At 42.8% G+C, this 16,777-nt stretch overlaps 1 pseudogene; it reads left to right on the top strand.

Annotated features, from left to right (window-relative positions):
• The first annotated feature begins 461 nt into the window (after window positions 1–461).
• On the top strand, window positions 462–1,017 carry LOC126497851 (mitochondrial fission 1 protein-like; annotated as a pseudogene).
• Window positions 1,018–16,777: the final 15,760 nt, after the last annotated feature.

Raw genomic sequence — 16,777 nt, 5'->3', positions numbered from 1 at the left:
ACCGGAAATGTCTGTACAAACCTTTCCTTTCTGCCTCTCCCTCCCCAGTTCTTCTCCTTTGCATCCTAGCTCCCCTCCCCTCTTCTCTTCTGTTTTTTTTTTTTCTTTTTTGAGACACCTTTTCATCATATAGTCCTGTTTGGCCTGGAACTCACTTTGTAGACCAGGCTATCCTTGAACTTGCAGTAATCCTCTTGCCCCTGCTTCATGCCTGGTCAGAATATTTCCCTTATTACAGGCTCAAACTATGGATAATATTAATTGTGGTATTAATTATTAATTTAATTAATCAAAATTAATATAGCAGCAAAGTATTGACTAAATTGGACAAGTACAGGTGTTTTTGTTCTTCTTCCCACTTGTGCTGGCTCCTTTATGCCAACTTGATACAAGCCAGAGTTATCTGAGAGGAGGAAATCGCAATTGAGAAAAGTCCTCTATAAGATCCAGCTGGAGCCTCTCCGTCCCTGCCACTGGACCATGGAGACCGTGGCCCAGTAGAGACCTTAGTGTGAGGCTTGCAGGGGCAGTGGCCATGGAGGCCGTGCTGAAGGAGCTGGTGTCCGTGGAGGATCTGAAGAATTTTGAAAGGAAATTTCAGTCTGAGCAGGCGGCTGGCTCAGTATCCAAAAGCACACAGTTTGAGTACGCCTGGTGCCTGGTGCAAAGCAAATACAACGATGACATCCGTAAAGGCATCATGCTCCTGGAGGAGCTGTTGCCCAAAGGGAACAAAGAGGAACAGCGGGATTACGTCTTCTACCTGGCCGTGGGCAACTACCGACTCAAGGAGTATGAAAAGGCCCTAAAGTATGTGCGACGACAGCTGCAGACACCCAGGCCAAGGAACTGGAGCGCCTCATCAACAAGGCTATGAAGAAAGATGGACTAGTGGGCATGGCCACTGTTGGTAGCATGTCCCTGGGTGTGGCGGGACTGACCGGACTCATTGGACTAGCTGTCTCCAAGTCCAAATTCTGAAGACAGCCTCACCCGCTCTCTGCCCTGGTGCACCCGGGAGCCTGGGGGCCACTGGAAGAGGGTCCTGTCGTCCTCACCATCATCCTCCCTTCTCCTCCCCACCCCTCGTCATCCATCTCTGCAGTCTCCATGACCTTCAACCTCTCATCCCCCAGCACCTGTTGTTTAGCCCTGAGTCAAGCTTTGCAATGAGTGTAAATAAAATTGTGCTGCGGTTTGGGGAAAAAAAAAATCCAGCTGGAGGGCATTTTCTTAATTCGTGATTGATGGGAGGGTCCAGCCCATGGTAGGCAGTGTCATCCTATAGCTGATGGTCCTGGGTTGTAGTAGGAGGCTGCTTGTTTGTTCCCCGCTACTCAGACCCGAAATAATCACACAGAAACTATATTACTTAAAACACTGCTTGGCCAATATGACTCTAGCATATTCTCAGCAAGTACTAACATATTAAATTAACCCATTTCTATTATTTTATATTTTACCACAAGGTTCATGGTCTACTGGCAAGGTTCTGGCTGGCGGCTTGCATCTTTCTCCTCTGCTGGATCCATGGTGTCTCATGACTCCACCTTCTTTCTCCCAGCATTCACTTTAGTTTTTCCTGCCTACCTCTATTCTGTCCTGTGCAGGCCCAAGGCAGTTCCTTTATTAACCAGTGGTATTCACAGCATACAGAGGGGAATCTCATATCACTGGGTTCTAAAAGAAAACAATTGAGCAAATCACAGGGAGCAAGTCAGTAAGCAGCACTCCTTCATGGCCTCTGCATCAGCTCCTGCCTCCAGGTTCTTGCCCTGCTTAAATTCCTGTTATGACTTCCTTCAGTGATGAACAGTGATGTGGAAGCATAAGTCAAATAAACCCTTTCCTCCCCAACTTGTTTAGCTGTGGTGTTTCAGCCCAACGGAACCCTAACTAAGACAATAGAAACCCTAAGACACCTCCCTTCCCCTCTCTTCTCTTCTCTTCCTCCTGTTCTTCCAATTGACAGAAGACAAAAAAAAAAGATGAGCTTAGGAAATGTGTTTAAAAATACTCTAAAGTCTGGCTGACCCTGGTGACCCTGACAGTATCTGATGATTTTCTTTGGTGTTTGGGGTTTGTTTCTTTTACTTTCTCAAGGCCAGCAAGGGGGGTCAGGGAACTCCTATATTGGTAGGACAACCTTTCTTCATCTTACTTTGGGATAAGAATCATGTTTGGCAGTAACATCTTTTTTTAATTTATATATTTATTTATTAAAGATTTCTGTCTCTTCCCCACCGCTGCCTCCCATTTTCCCCCCCTCCCCCAATCAAGTCCCCCTCCCTTGTCAGTCCAAAGAGCAATCAGGGTTCCCTGTCCTGTGGGAAGTCCAAGGACTACCCACCTCCATCCAGGTCTAGTAAGGTGAGCATCCAAACTGCCTAGGCTCCCACAAAGCCAATACGTGCAGTAGGATCAAAAACCCATTGCCATTGGGATAAAACCGGTCTCCCTGAACATAGCGGACAAGGAGGACTACTGAGAACTCAAGAACAATGGCAGTAACATCTTTAAACATAGGAAAGAAGCAAGGTTTTAGCAGAGTGTCTTATTTTCTAGTAACCTTCTCTTTTCGGCACGTAATCATCTGTGTGAAGAAACAGTTTCTAAACATCTTGCCTGGTGTGCTACCTCAGTTGCTAGGCTTCCTTCCCAGCTGCATAATTTAGCTGCGGGGCTCTGAGCACCTTATTTGCTCTTTTTAGATCTCCAGTCCATCATTTACACAACGAGTAGATAGGAATCAATAAGCTCTGAGGTTGTTTCTGGCTTTAAAATTCTATAATTGTATGATTTCCTGCCTGCATTATCTTTGTTTGGTAAGAGCTTGCCTTAATCTGATCCATTCCTCAGCAAAATCTCTCAGATTGACTTGAAGCCCCGATTTTGACTCTGGTTCTCACACCTTGGTGTTTATTAGGTCATAAGTAATGAGCTCTGAATGCTTAAGAACTTGCCCGGGTTCACCAGAGCCATAGACAAGAGTGGAAAAAAAAATAAAACCAGGCTCCCTAATTCTCCCACTGCAGTATCTGAGAGTGTGTGCCACCCACGAAATCATAGGGCCGTCACACATCTGTCCTTCAACAGATCGCTCAGCAAATGTAATGAGTGAATTCATTTTTTCTGGATCCCATTTGTAATCAGCTAGATTGGATTGGCTTTCCGGTCATTACAGAGATTAACAAATGACTTTACTTTGACCACGAGATAATATAACTGAGATAAAAAGCCAGTTCTCTGCAATAGTTGAATCCCAGATTCTGTTTCCATTTATCAGTATCTGTAGCTGCACTTCTAACTTAAAAAAGTCCTTTTATTTCTTCTTATAACTGATCCCCTTCGGTCATAAAGTCGGGTTGGAAGAATGATCACAGGAGATACTGGCTAGCTAAAAAGTTTCCCTAAATAATGTAGTTTGTCTTAAGGTAAAGAGTGAGTGCAAGCTCACTTCTGGCTTGGAATGGAACTTCTCTTCCAACTTGTTATATGATCCACCCCTACTTGAAATAGTTTGCACTTAATGAAGGACTTGCTTGTGATTTAAAGGTGTTTGGCATTGCTCTCTATGCGGCATTCTGTATATTGGATTTTCTAGTTACAAACATTTGTTCTTCAAGGAACATAACTAGGTGTCTTAGGCATGGAAACTTGGCTCAAGGTGTCAGCAGGCTGATGGCATGGGAAGTCAGCAGTCGAATTGCTCTGAGCTAAGGGAAACTGTTCTCAACAGTCTCCACTAACCACTTAAATATAAGGTGAGAGAAAAACAGGACAGAGAGGTGAAGGAAGGTGCAGGGGTGGCTGAAGTAAACTACAGGGAAAAAGGGACCATGTCGAGGTCTGAAAGGGCTGGGGACATGCCACACTGCAGAAAGCATCAGCTCTAACCTCTGTCAGCTAACACTGAGCAGGAGGACTTGAGACCATTGAAGGACCTGCTTTCATCATTTCAGTGAATTCTACTTTCAACTTATTGGCACCGGCAAGATTCCTTATTTAAATGTTGTATATCAGCATGGCTGTTTGTAAATCTGGAATATTTTAGCACCGAAAGGACAAACCAGCAGAAGTCTCATAGCTCCACATCCTCTTTGTGCAGTAAAAGATCTCTCACTACATAGACTAGACGGCTACAAACTCACAGAGATCCACCTGCCTCTGCCTCCCGAGGGGTGGTGTGATGGCATGTGCCACCACCGCCCAGCTAGCATTTTATATTTTGGCCCAGTAGATGTGCCTTTCTTGATTTTCCATTTTTTTTTTCTCTTCTGCTTAAAAAAAGAAAAAGTCTGCAATACTTTTTCTCATACCTATTTCTTATCTTGTTCAAAGTACAGTTCTCAAGGTTTGCTCTACACAAAGCCATTGATGGGTACACTACGTACCTAGCTTATTTGTATCTTCTGCCTTGACTAGCCAGCCGGTTTATACAGCACGTGATCATTGCCTTCCAGTTGTCTAGGTGTGCCATCAGATCATGGTTAGATTCCCCAAGGAGGAACCGATTTCCTTGCTTCTGCTCATTTCCTCTCATATCCAGCATGGTGCTGGGCTCCAAATACTTCCGGGATGAATCATGACATGCTGAAGCCTGCAGAAAAAGGATAAAATGAGCGTCATCTCCAAACTCCTCTGGCAGAAGGTCAGCTGAAATTTATGACAATTGTCAGTAGCTGAGGACAAGATATGGGTGTTGCTCTCGGATTGGGAAGGGCGATGACGCCCTCATAGAGAAATGTGCAGCAATTGTTCTGTATTCTTTGCAGTCTGCATATAATCCTAAAAGATACACACGCTTGGCGCAGTGCGTGCAGTGTGATTCCAGGGATATCGCAAGCTTATTTAACAATGCTACCCTCAGAACAACGCTAGCATATTAATCTGTAACACTGGCTGAGAACACACATCCCTTGATATCTTTTAACTAGAAGGATTGAGACTATTGCCCCAGAAAACCAGGGTCATATTTAGCACAATGGCCTATAATTTTCAGAGTCCGGCAGTCTCAAAGGGACGAGTCATGTATTTAAATCCCTCTTCCTTTTCCAGGGGTCCTCCCAACAACGCATCCAGTGAAAAAAACCCCTGCGATTTAAATCTTTCTTTTTCCCTTGCCCGCACTGTGCTGTGTTATCACCCCTGCACACTTCAGTGAGCTTCAAAATTGCAGGAGAAAGACAACCCCCCTCCTCAACCAACTCCTCAACCACTGTGTTTATAGTCAGTTTGCCTCCCTGGATCTTATGCCTTAACACATGCTGTAGTGTTCAGATTGCAAACACAGCGGAGGGATGTTTAAATCCTAAAAACAAACTGTTTTCATTGCAATGTGCAAAACAGCATTCCACGAAGACATTTCAATTAATATTAGCTGAGTGAGGGGAGTCCTCTCTCTGTGGCCTGTTCAGTGTTTGGACTCTCGCTGCTGAGGCTGCCATCCAGGGTGCTGCCAATTAAATGCCAGCTGTGATCTATTGTTTGCTTCTGACACCTGGGAAGTCCCAGATCATCAGAATCCTGCAAACAGCAGCTGGCTTAGTGGAGGCTGCCAGACTTCAGGGATTCTGAGGTCTCTCAGTGAAGGTAGGGGGCCGTCTTGTTTTAGTTAAGGGAATAGTCCCGGAATAGGCAGCTTAAAACCCAAGAAGACTTACATTAAACAACCCCCAAATTTGGGGAGGATCAACCCAGGCCTATAAGCCACATAGCTTACTCTAGGTCCCCACAGGGCAGGGCTTTAAAGCATCAACAAATGTTGCTAATCCTTGCTTATAAGGTACCAACAAGTCCCTGTTGTGTGGTGTAGGACTTCATGCATCTCCAGAAGCTTCTCACTTTGGTCCATTTGTACTATAATTTAATTTAATCAGTGTTATTAGATGTGCCTGTTTTCTCTTTGCTTAACATCCTCTCTTTTTAAGTCACCCGTCACTCTGATTTGCACCCATCCGACTTTAAGGGTCAGTGTTCATTGTTTACTATGTGCTCTTTGCAAGTCTTGCCACTTTATTTTATTTGTCTCGAACAATCGAGCTTCCTTGTACGATTGTAAATGGATGAAGAATTGGTAAGGAACAAGCGTTGTTTCTTTTCCCACCTTCGCATCCTATTGTTCTTAACCGGCAGTCCTATCTGATCATGGACTTGAGCTCACCTTGAGGAAGAGCCTAAGTAGGTGGCGTGCGCTGGGGTGGTTGGGCACGTCGCCACCTTCCTTTTTCTTTGTCTAGATGTTGGAGTTCTGATGTTTCCTTCCAGTCCTCTTGCGTCATAAACACCAGAGGGAGAGATGCTGCTGCCGGTGTCTTTATTGTGTGCTCCACTATTTGTCAGCCACAGTTGAACAGCCCAAAGAGTCATTCCTCCTGGGAGATACAAAGCCAAGAGCACTGGGACCTGACCCTGGGAGTCTGGCCCTCAAATGTGACTAGGTATTCTCTCATGTCTTCTCCTTCATATCGCATATCCTTCTTATATGGATGCTCTTCATAGTAGCTCTTTCTTCTATCCTTTCTTTCTGTTCTGATCTTCCCTCTGTCCCTGAGTGGGTGGATGGTGTCACCTATGACTTTTCAATGTTGCTCATTGAAAGAACCATTTGCACTTGATTTGTCCAGACCACAATCCCACGTCTCAAGAAGCGAAATCTATCCAGCTAAGCATCCACCACGGTCCTCATTAACAATGGGATGCAAGTCACTTGGACTGTTCACTCTTGAAGTCATCAGACTAATGATGATATTGCTTGTTTGCTGAGGTCTGTTGGTTCAACGTATTTGGTTTCTTGTAAATCCACCTAAAATTTCCCCCGAGTTGAAATTTATTTTGCAACAATGAAATATGCAAATAGTTCAAAGATGACAGCATTTCTAGGCTCAATGTGTAAATCTGCAGTCAGTGTACATGTTCGTTTGAAACAAGGCGTGTAAAAATCAACGAAACAGGAAGGTGAACTTCACAAGAAAAGCTTTTTTAGCTACTTTCTCCCGGAGAGATCGCAATCACTTCTTAACTTCTCTGAGATATGGATGCATTTCATCCCAACGGCCTTGCTTAGAAACCCACTGGTCCTGACGAGGGGGCCCATCTGAGCAGAAGAATATGTGTTGGCAGCGTTGCTGGAGCTGTGTCACTTTGTGCAGAATTTGATCCAGGGTGGAATCAAAACCATATTTTGTTCTACCCCTCCCCCATCCCGTCACAATGTGATGGAAGTTGTCTTTTATAAACAAAAGGCCATCATCTCTTCTTTCCCTCCTCTTTAGATCTTTTAAAAAAAATCAAGTCAGTTCTTGGGGGGGGGGGACATGGTAGATAATTTTCATAGCTAAATAACAAACCGATAGCATCTCCACCCCTCCCCAGGAGGTCTAGGAGAAGCCTCAGCATTATGTAGCATTCAGACCGGAATACTTCCCTTAACTTACATTAACTCTAATTCTTCTGTGCTGTCTCTTTTCTTTGGCTGTGTTTTATTACATAAACATGAGCATTATGGGTATAAGCTGAGTCAACGGCTACTGTACTAAGGTAAATGCAACTGGCTGTATCCTGATGACAGATTTCTGGGGGCTAGACTAATATTTTGGGGTGCTAGCCAAGATATTGAGACCTCTCAGGCTTTGACCCCCTCTGGAGGGGTTGCTGAGTCCTTGGAATAAAGCAAAGGTGTTTTACCTGGGAGGAACTGTTGGCTGCGTCAAATATAGTTTCAAAAGATAGCGAGGTTGAGCCGCTCACACAGGCTAATTTTAACTGGAAGTGTCCTGGCGTTCCTTTTGAAGATGCTGATACAGCTTCTGACACTGGTGGTGATGAGTGGCGCCGGACAGCCGGTTCAGGTCTGAGGCTGTCAAATAGTGAAAGGGAAGGTCCCTCATCAGAGTCCCAGGACGCCAGAGTGGCTCTTTACTGCCCACTTTCCCAAGTAAGTTGCTTACTTAAAAGGCCAGGGGAGAAACTGCTACCTAAACAAGGAATAAAGGAGAGTCTTCCCAAGAAGACAGTCTAAATATGAAATTGAAATTGATACGATGTTCAGAATTCCTGCTTAAGGCTAATTCACATTAATTTATCCTAATTGACCCTCTTTTACAAAGGGATCAATTAGAATAAAGAATGAGAAGTCATGAGAATGTAGTTCTGTAGAGAAGGCAAACGACAAACTCTCTAATTAAAAGGGGGACATGGCCAGTGAGACCATATATATACATATATATATGTGTGTGTGTGTGTGTGTGTGTATACACAATATATATAGCTACACACACACACACACATGTGTAGCCAAGCTTCCTTTTTTCTTTTCATTAGCCTTTCTCGATTGGTTATAAGTGATAATATTCACTGAAGGCCACAGCTGTCAAAAAGCATTCAGGAATGCACTGGGAAGGAGAAAGGAGAATAGGCACATACACTTAGGAAGTACGCAAGCATGTATGCGAGCACACATATGGGAGCAATGTACCTTAGGAGTGTCAACTGCTTGTAAATAGAGGAGGCGGTCCTAAAAGATGGTTGGCTGGGGTTCTAGAGGCAAACAGAAGTCACACCTGTGTGATCAGGTAGCCACCTCCTCGTACAAAAGGGACGGGAGAGCAGTCATTTTCACATCTGAATTCGGATGTTGGTCCCAACCCTTAAATAGAGCCATAAATCCTGTGAAGCTGGATTAATCTTATTTTATGGGCGGTTGTAAAGAGAAAGGGCATCCTTTGGCTTTCTTTAAGGAAAAGCAAGAGGTCTTTACAAAATGGGAGGTGGAAAAGGATGTCCAGGGAAATGTCATTCCCCCAACACACACTCACACAAATGCATGCACGCATGCACACATGCACGCTGCTGCATGCATACACACAGATACACGTGCGCATAGACACAGGTACATGTGCACATACACACACACACACCCTGCATTTGCTCTTACTATCCTGAGTGACGGTTGAAGGGGTCTCAGCCATGCAGGGTAGTAAAAAGGGCTTATGTAGGCTTTGAGGTCAGGTGGTTCTTTCCGGCTGTCCTGTTGACTATCTCTGTGGGATTGCACCTATTATTCAATTTCTTTGACTCCAGGCTTCATTAGCAAAAAATGGAGATAGCAACACACACTGTTGTAGGAATTAGGGGGTAATTAGGTAAAGGATACGGTGTCTGACATTTGACGATTGGCTGCTGTTGCTGTTGATACAACTGATCACAAAACGGAGGCGTCAGAAACTGCAATCCGGTGGCTCATTGAATGATGCAGAGATGGGCTGCTGTTCTGGGAAGCAAGTTACCACTTCCAGCATATGAGAGAAATGGTGGATAAAGGCTCCTTTCCTTTTCTATTCATTTTTAAAGTTATCGTAGGCAGTAATGGGGTTCATTATAGCCTTTACATGCACACTTTGTTATTATCTGTCTCTCTGACTCCATATTGCTGGCCCAATTCTCTCAAACCATTGCTGCAAAGTGGACACTTTCACTAGCGAGTGTTCTAACCAGTCACAGATTAAAATTCTCCGGGTGCATCTCATCCAGGGCATGGAGGTGTCTATTGTTGTTCTTTTTCACACGGAAGATTCTCATCTCTGGAAGGAAATTTACCAGGCTTTATCCAAACAACACGTGTTTCAAGTGTGATTTGCATTCGAGTACTGGTTACTCTCAAATGTAGTTTTCCTTCTTCTTTGAGAAAATCTCCCTGGCTTAATGAGAGGGGCTCTCCCTGGAAGAGTCTCTCAGATCCTGAGGTAATCTGATAATTTACAAATCGGCTCTTGCTGAAAGACCCGGAAGCGAAGAGGCCTACGCTTGGCTACTAGACAATGCCAGGCACAGTGCGTTCGTTAGCTGGAGCATTTTCTGGTTTTGCTTTTTTTCCCGCTTTCCCCAACCGACCTCAAAAAGCATGTTAACAAGGCTACTTGTGACGAATCCACAGTTCTTAGCGTGCATGCAGATGGGCTCTTGTCCTGTCGCTGTCCGGGGATTCCTAGAAGACAGCAGGCCGCTCTAACCAGCACCAGCCTTGGCTCAGCCTTGGCTCCGAGGGCTTGGCCTCCCGCCAGCACCACTTTTCTTGAACTCCTTACATGACCTTGTTTTTTATTTATTTTGTTTTTTTTTTTTATTAGTTCTTCGCACTCTCATTTCCCCCACTCTTCCATTTTTTATTGGTTGATGCTTCCTCATCAGCTTAAGAACAAATAAATATTACCAAGTGAGAGCAGGGGGTGGATCCTCCAACCCGCACCCCAGCCCACACCGGCACTAATTCTCTAAGCATCAGTTAAAACCCACCCCGATTGGCTGCTCTGGAGCCCTTTGGTTTGGGAGCATCCTTCAATTGGAGGACTGTGGCTGCCTAGGTGGCTGCTTAGGCAAAGGAGAGGGGGACCCTCTCTGGCCTGAACCTCCCACACTGTAGGCTGCTCTGAGCCATTCATCCAAACCTTGCTGGTGGAAATGCCTGCTGTGAAAGTTAATGGTTATAAAAAGCACGCATTTACATCTGTTTCAGTGTAGCCATGAAGAGTGCAATTAATTAAGGAGTTTCTGGTGTGGTAAGGATAATCATACAGCAGGAATGCAAACACGTGATTTCCAAAGAGAATTTTATTCCATATGGAATTTTTCCCCTAACTAAGAATTAATTGCAACTTTAAAGAAGGTTTGATTGTGTCTATGAAAAACATTTTAACTACTGAGGAATTCTAAATGACTTCAATTTTAAATTTTCTTTCTTTACATTGTTAGAGTTAAGAGAGCAGGGCTTTGATCAAGCTCCGAGTTATAGAATTTATTAGAGTCGAGGGAAGAGGATAACCTTCAGATGTTTTCTGTGGTGAAATGTTGAAGTTAAAAATTTTAAATGTTTGCAGACTGAAGACATGCTGGGCTGTGAGGCCTGAAAGAATAAACAAAATGTGACATGTTTTATTTGGTTACTTAACCCTTGTTTAAAACAGCACAACAAAAATGTATATAAATCATATTTTTATGCCTTTCTGAAAACGGGCATGGATGTTTGGTGAATGCCCTCTATGGAGTGGCATAAGGCCATAGGGCGGGCAGTGGGTAGTATCTATGCAAATAGCTTTCGTTTTGGTATGGCAGCCCCCTTAAAGCTGAAAGCATTTAAACATATACAACATAAATTCAGAGGCGGGATAGCCTTCTTTTTCTGCGGCCATCTGCTACACATTCCGGTATTTAGCTGTAGCCCAGCCCCGGCGATGAATAATGCAAAAAGACGAGGCCCGAACAAGAGAAACGTACAGCTGAGGGCAAGATTGGCGGGGAAATGATGCTCATGACTGTGGAGGCCCAGAATGAGAATGTGACATTTGAGGGGACAGGAAAGGAGTGGGGATGACTTGTGTGCAGGCAGACACCCTCTTCCTAGCAAATGAGGTTACAACACTTGCAGGGGGAAAAAAAAAGATTTCAATCAATAAGGAAGAGCTCTTATCACATGCAACTTTAATTTGATTGGCACGGCATTTCCATTCTATGCTAATGAATTACGGATGACGAGAACTGCTGTCTCCTTCTGAGTGCAATTGAACGTTCATCCATCAGTTACTTAAATGCCAGACTGTCTGAAATATTAGAGGAAGCTGTTGCTATTTTGGAGATGAAAGTAAACAAACTCAAAGTCTTGAATTAATTGAGAAAAGGATACACGTTGATAAGTAGGATTTGCCAAGTTATTACTTCTCTGAGTGGATGGCAGTGCAGGTAGCCTGCTCTCGGTGGAATAAGCATGTCCCTGCAAAGCTGGGAGAAAAACAAATTCTCTTAAGTGAATCCTGTTTTTCTGTTGACTAGCATTATACAATTATTGACTATTACTCTGGGGGACAAAAGAGGCTGATCCCAGAATGTAATAAGATCACTCTCAAGGACGCAACACTTTGGACAATGGGTGTTTGAAGGAAAGTCACCATGTACTAAAATATTAACAATAATCCTCAAAGTAGTAGTGACATTAAGACTGTCAAGTTCAGTGATAGTAAGCGAGTTGTTGCAACATAAAAATGCAGAAGAAACACAACGCCCCACCCTCAAAACATGTAATATAAATTTAACAATTTTCAGTCACTTTATCATCAAAAAGACAAAACATTTGTAATTTAGAGTATTGGCTATGCTTTTTGTCAGTCTATCTAAAGGTGTCTATATTAATTTTCTGTCTCTTCTCTTTTGTTTGTCTTTAGCATCATTTTTAAAGATTTTTTTTCATACTAAGTAATGGGTCATTGCCAATCTACATGTACAGAAATGGGATGTTATGTTAGGTGCTAAAATATTTCATCTTTATGAGGCAGATTTTGGTGGTCAGGTTGGGCACAAAGGACATAACAAAAAGTATCCATTTACAAAGGTTTTCTGTTATAAAAATCGATTGGTTACCACTCCTCACATCTGCTAGGACGGTTGCTATCAAAGAAAACAGAAAATAACAGGTGTTGGCAAGGCTGTGGAGGAACTGGAACCCTGTGCTCTGCGGGCAGGAATGTGAAAGGGTGCAGCTGCTGTGGAAAACAGCTTCCCGGCTGTCCCTCCCGCCAAACAAAGAGCCCATCCTATCTGTGTGATCCAGCAACTCCACCCCCAGACTGCTACTCCAAAAGGTTTGAAGACAGAGGCTTGCTAAAGTGTTTGTGTTTGATGAATTTCTTCAAAGTGGCATTATTCGTACCAAAGTCAAAGGCAGAGCAGCCACAAAGAGGGCAGCTCAAGTGCCCATTGCAGGGTGTGAGGACGAAAAATCCAGGCGGGATAATTATTCAACTTTAAGAAGAAGGATCCTGTGACCCATGCCACAAGACTATGATCAATGGAAAGAGATAGTCACCAGGCTGATATGTCAGAGGCTGCCTAGGGGAGGCAATGAGGGCTACTCATTACTAGATGGATATAGAGTTTTGATTTGAAAAAGGGGAAGGGTAGCTGTGGGTTGAATAATAATGTGAATGTTTTTAATGACATTGAGCTGAACATAACAACAAAAGTTGATGGGATAAGGGTTAAAAAAAAGCCAAATTCACTAAAGACAGTTAGCTCAGTCATGAAGAGTGTGTACTGCTCTTGTAGAGGACTTGGGTTGTGTTCCCATCACCCGCTTCCAGCAGCTAACAACTGCCTGGTGACTCCAGCTCCAGAGAACAGCCCGCGTTTAGGCCTCTGAGAGTGTGAACACATGTGCACATGTCCATGTACAGACATATATGCAGACACATAATTAAGAATAACTCTTAAGTCTAACTAATTAATTGCGATAGAGAACTAGTGCATAACCCAGTCCAAGATGCATCTCACTGCATAACTCAGGGTCGTCTTGAACTGGCAGTCCTTGTGCCTCTGCCTCCTGGGACGACAGGCCTGCGCCATGACACTCAACTTAATGTGGTGACATTCTGCATTAGATACCTTCCTAGCATTAAAAACTAAATTTATAAAAAGATTTAAAATGTTTTTTTTTTTTTTATGACTGAAGTGAGGTCTGCTAAGCTTCATCAGGATGCTATTGCTGAATATTAATTCCTTGGTGCGGATAATGAGACTCTTCCACAACCAAATTCAGTTGGCTTCTGCTGTTTGAACAGAGGTATCTCCTCTTAAAACTTGTTCATTTAATGTTATTGTAACTTGGTTGCTTTTTTTTTCTCTGTATCTTGTAGTAAATAATGCAGAATAACCGAGTGTGATGCCGAGGCCTAGAGTGCTTCAGAAACAGCCAGGAGCCTGGGTGACTTGAGCAGCATTAATCCTGTAGACCTGAGCAAAATCACTACATTTAAGTGACGTCGAGGAGTGAGCTCTGGACTGTGCTTTTTTCTTCATTTGTGGAATCAGATGTTTTCATTTTGTTCCTTGTATATGTTTGTATTTATGTGTATGTGCAAGTACTCATTGTGCGTGTGCGTGTGTAAGTCAGAGACTGTCTAACATTGGCTGTCATGCCACAAGCTGCTTTCTGTCTTATTTGTATGAGACAGAATCTTTCATTAGCCCGGGACTCACCAAATAGGCTAGACTGGCTGACTAGTGAGTCCTAGAACTCTCTTTGCCTTCCCAGAATGGGGAAGCAAGTGTGAGCCACCATGTCTGTTCACCATGGGGTTTTCAAGTAGAGGACAATCATGACTTGACTTAACTTTAAAAAGCACACAAAATACCATTTAGGAAGGAAATGAGCTGCAAAATAGAATTTTAGAAGAGAGCCCCGCCCCCCCACAAACACACACACACTTTAAAAAATATAAAAAAAGGCCGAATGGTGGTGGCGCATGCGTTAATCCTAGCACCCAGGAGGCAGAGACAGGAGGATCTCTGTGAGTTCGAGGCCAACCTAGTGTACAAGAACTAGTTCCAGGACATCTACGGCTATTACACAGAGAAACCCTATCTCAAAAAAACCAAAAAAAAAAAAAAACCCAACCAACCAACAACAACAAACACAAAAAAGCCATATAGTTTAATGCTACATGGAACTGAATTAATTGGATCCTGTTAAGGAAAAAAAAAAAAGGACAATAGTTGATGTAATTTGAAGGTCTAAAACTTAGCCAATGATATTCTAGCAATGTTAATTTTCTGGCTTTGTTTACTGTTCTATGGATATAAAAAATATTAACTTGAACATAAGCACATAGTTATTTTTAATGAAAGGAATAATAACACACAGATACACACATACGCACAGACACATACACAGTCATACACACAGACACACACACACAGTCATACACACAGACACACACAGATACACACACACATATGTTCATAGATACACATACACAGGCACCAAGACAACCCAAGAAAATCTAAGGCAGAAGAAAATATTTCTTTTTACACTTTAGCATATTTGAGAAATATCTAATACATTTTCCATTGTCCAGTAAACTTATTTGCTGATGCCAGCAATTCAGCCTTCCTTTACAGAGTCCTGTGTGAGCCCGGACTACTTTAGCATCTGGGTTTGTCATGACTACCCCAGAGGTGCAGCACATAATATTATAAACAGCAGTCCTTTCCACACACTATAATTTGCAAAGTACCTCTGTAGTGGGAGGGGCTGCTTGTTTATCCCGGCTGCCTGGCTAGCTTAGACCTGAAATAATCACACAGAAACTGTATTAATTAAAGCACTGATTGGCCCATTAGCTCTAGCTTCTTATTGGCTAACTCTTACATATTAATTTAACCCATCTTCATTAATCTGTGTATCACCACGAGGTCGTGGCCTACCAGCAAAGTTTCATCACATCTATCTCTGGCAGTGGGTTCATGGTAGGTCTCCCTTCCCACCTTCCTTCTCCCAGTATTTAGTCCAGTTTTCCCTGCATACCTAAGTTTTGCCCTATCAACAGGCCAAGGCAGTTTTTTTGGGTCACAGTTTCAATCTGTTGGTTTTTTTTCTATGTTAAGTGATGAAAACATTATCATAGTTTTAATTAACTAGTGTTTAGAAAAATTTTCATGTTTGTCATAAATATTTATTCTGAAAATTATATATTCCTTTCTTGCCTGTTGAATTTTCTGAAATGTACAATATTAACTCTTTGTATTCAAGTTGCCCCTTCTAGTCCCTTGATTAAACTTTACTCTTACACTCTTGATTTGCAGAAGTTTGCAGTTTTCTTGTGAAGGTGATCTCATCTGTTTGTCTTAGCAAGAGTGAAGTCCATGCTGCCATACCTTTTGGGTGTGTGTAGCAACACAAGAAACAGTAGTGAAATTTGGTAAGTTGGATCAAGAACTACTTACTATAGCTTAAGCGATTTCTGAATGCCACAAGATGCTAATTCCTCACAGTTTAGCAAATGTGTCAAAGATTTTCTGTTTGCAAAGCACATTTGTGTCTAATGTGTTTGAGGCCCTGGCTTCCATTCCCCAAAAACAATAAACACACACACACACACACACACCAGAAAAGGATAGAAGAAAGCAAATTGTGTGTGTGTGTGTGTGTGTGTGTGTGTTAGGCAAGATCCCTACCATCTCACAGTGTTGTGATAACATTCCCAGCCATTTCCCTAAGCTAGGGGTTTTGTTATTAATCGAACTTTCAATCAAAGCCTGATGTGAACTTGTGAAGATAATGGCCTAAATTAGTATGCTATGACTTGCAGCTTTTCTGAGTTTTAGCTCATAAAACTTCATACATCTTTCTCCTCGGTGATCACATATCTCCAAATACCATGTTAATTATACAACTGTGTAATTTTTAAGTCCTTGTTATTGGTTCTGTGTGGCACTCGCTTGATTTCCCATGGAGTCCACACTTACGTAGTTCGTGTAACAAATACATCAGACATCAAATCAACCGCCATATATCTCAGTCCTAAGTTTTTATGGAAATGTCGGTTTTGGAATTTGCAGTAATAACATTGAGACCCATCTACTCAAGTGTCCGCAGATCTTTTCCAGCCTATCAGATGGACTGTACTTGTCATTCAAGGAGTCGGGGTTGGGACGAGAATGACTTCCTGGAGTGAGGAGCAGATCTTCCTTGCTCTTTGTTCCTGAGTTAAGATATGGGTTTATCCTGTCATTTTTTTTTCTCCTGTGCTGTAAGAGGCACTGCTTTCGTAGGTGTGTCCATGTATAACTACTCAGCTGAGACAAAAGTGACCTCCACCTCCAGTCGTCTCCCAACTCTTACTTTGCTAACTTCTCAGCCGAAAAGGGGCTGAAACCTGTTTCCTCCAACCTTATATTCCTCTCATAATTTTATGCTCAGGCATAAAATTTCCTGTCTCTCTGTACAGACCTC

Source organism: Alexandromys fortis, unplaced genomic scaffold (assembly GCF_014885135.2).
Source record: "Alexandromys fortis isolate MF-2015 unplaced genomic scaffold, M_Fortis_MF-2015_v1.1 scaffold_19, whole genome shotgun sequence".
NCBI classification, from domain to species: Eukaryota; Metazoa; Chordata; class Mammalia; order Rodentia; family Cricetidae; genus Alexandromys; species Alexandromys fortis.
This window is presented reverse-complemented; position numbering and strand designations above follow the sequence as displayed.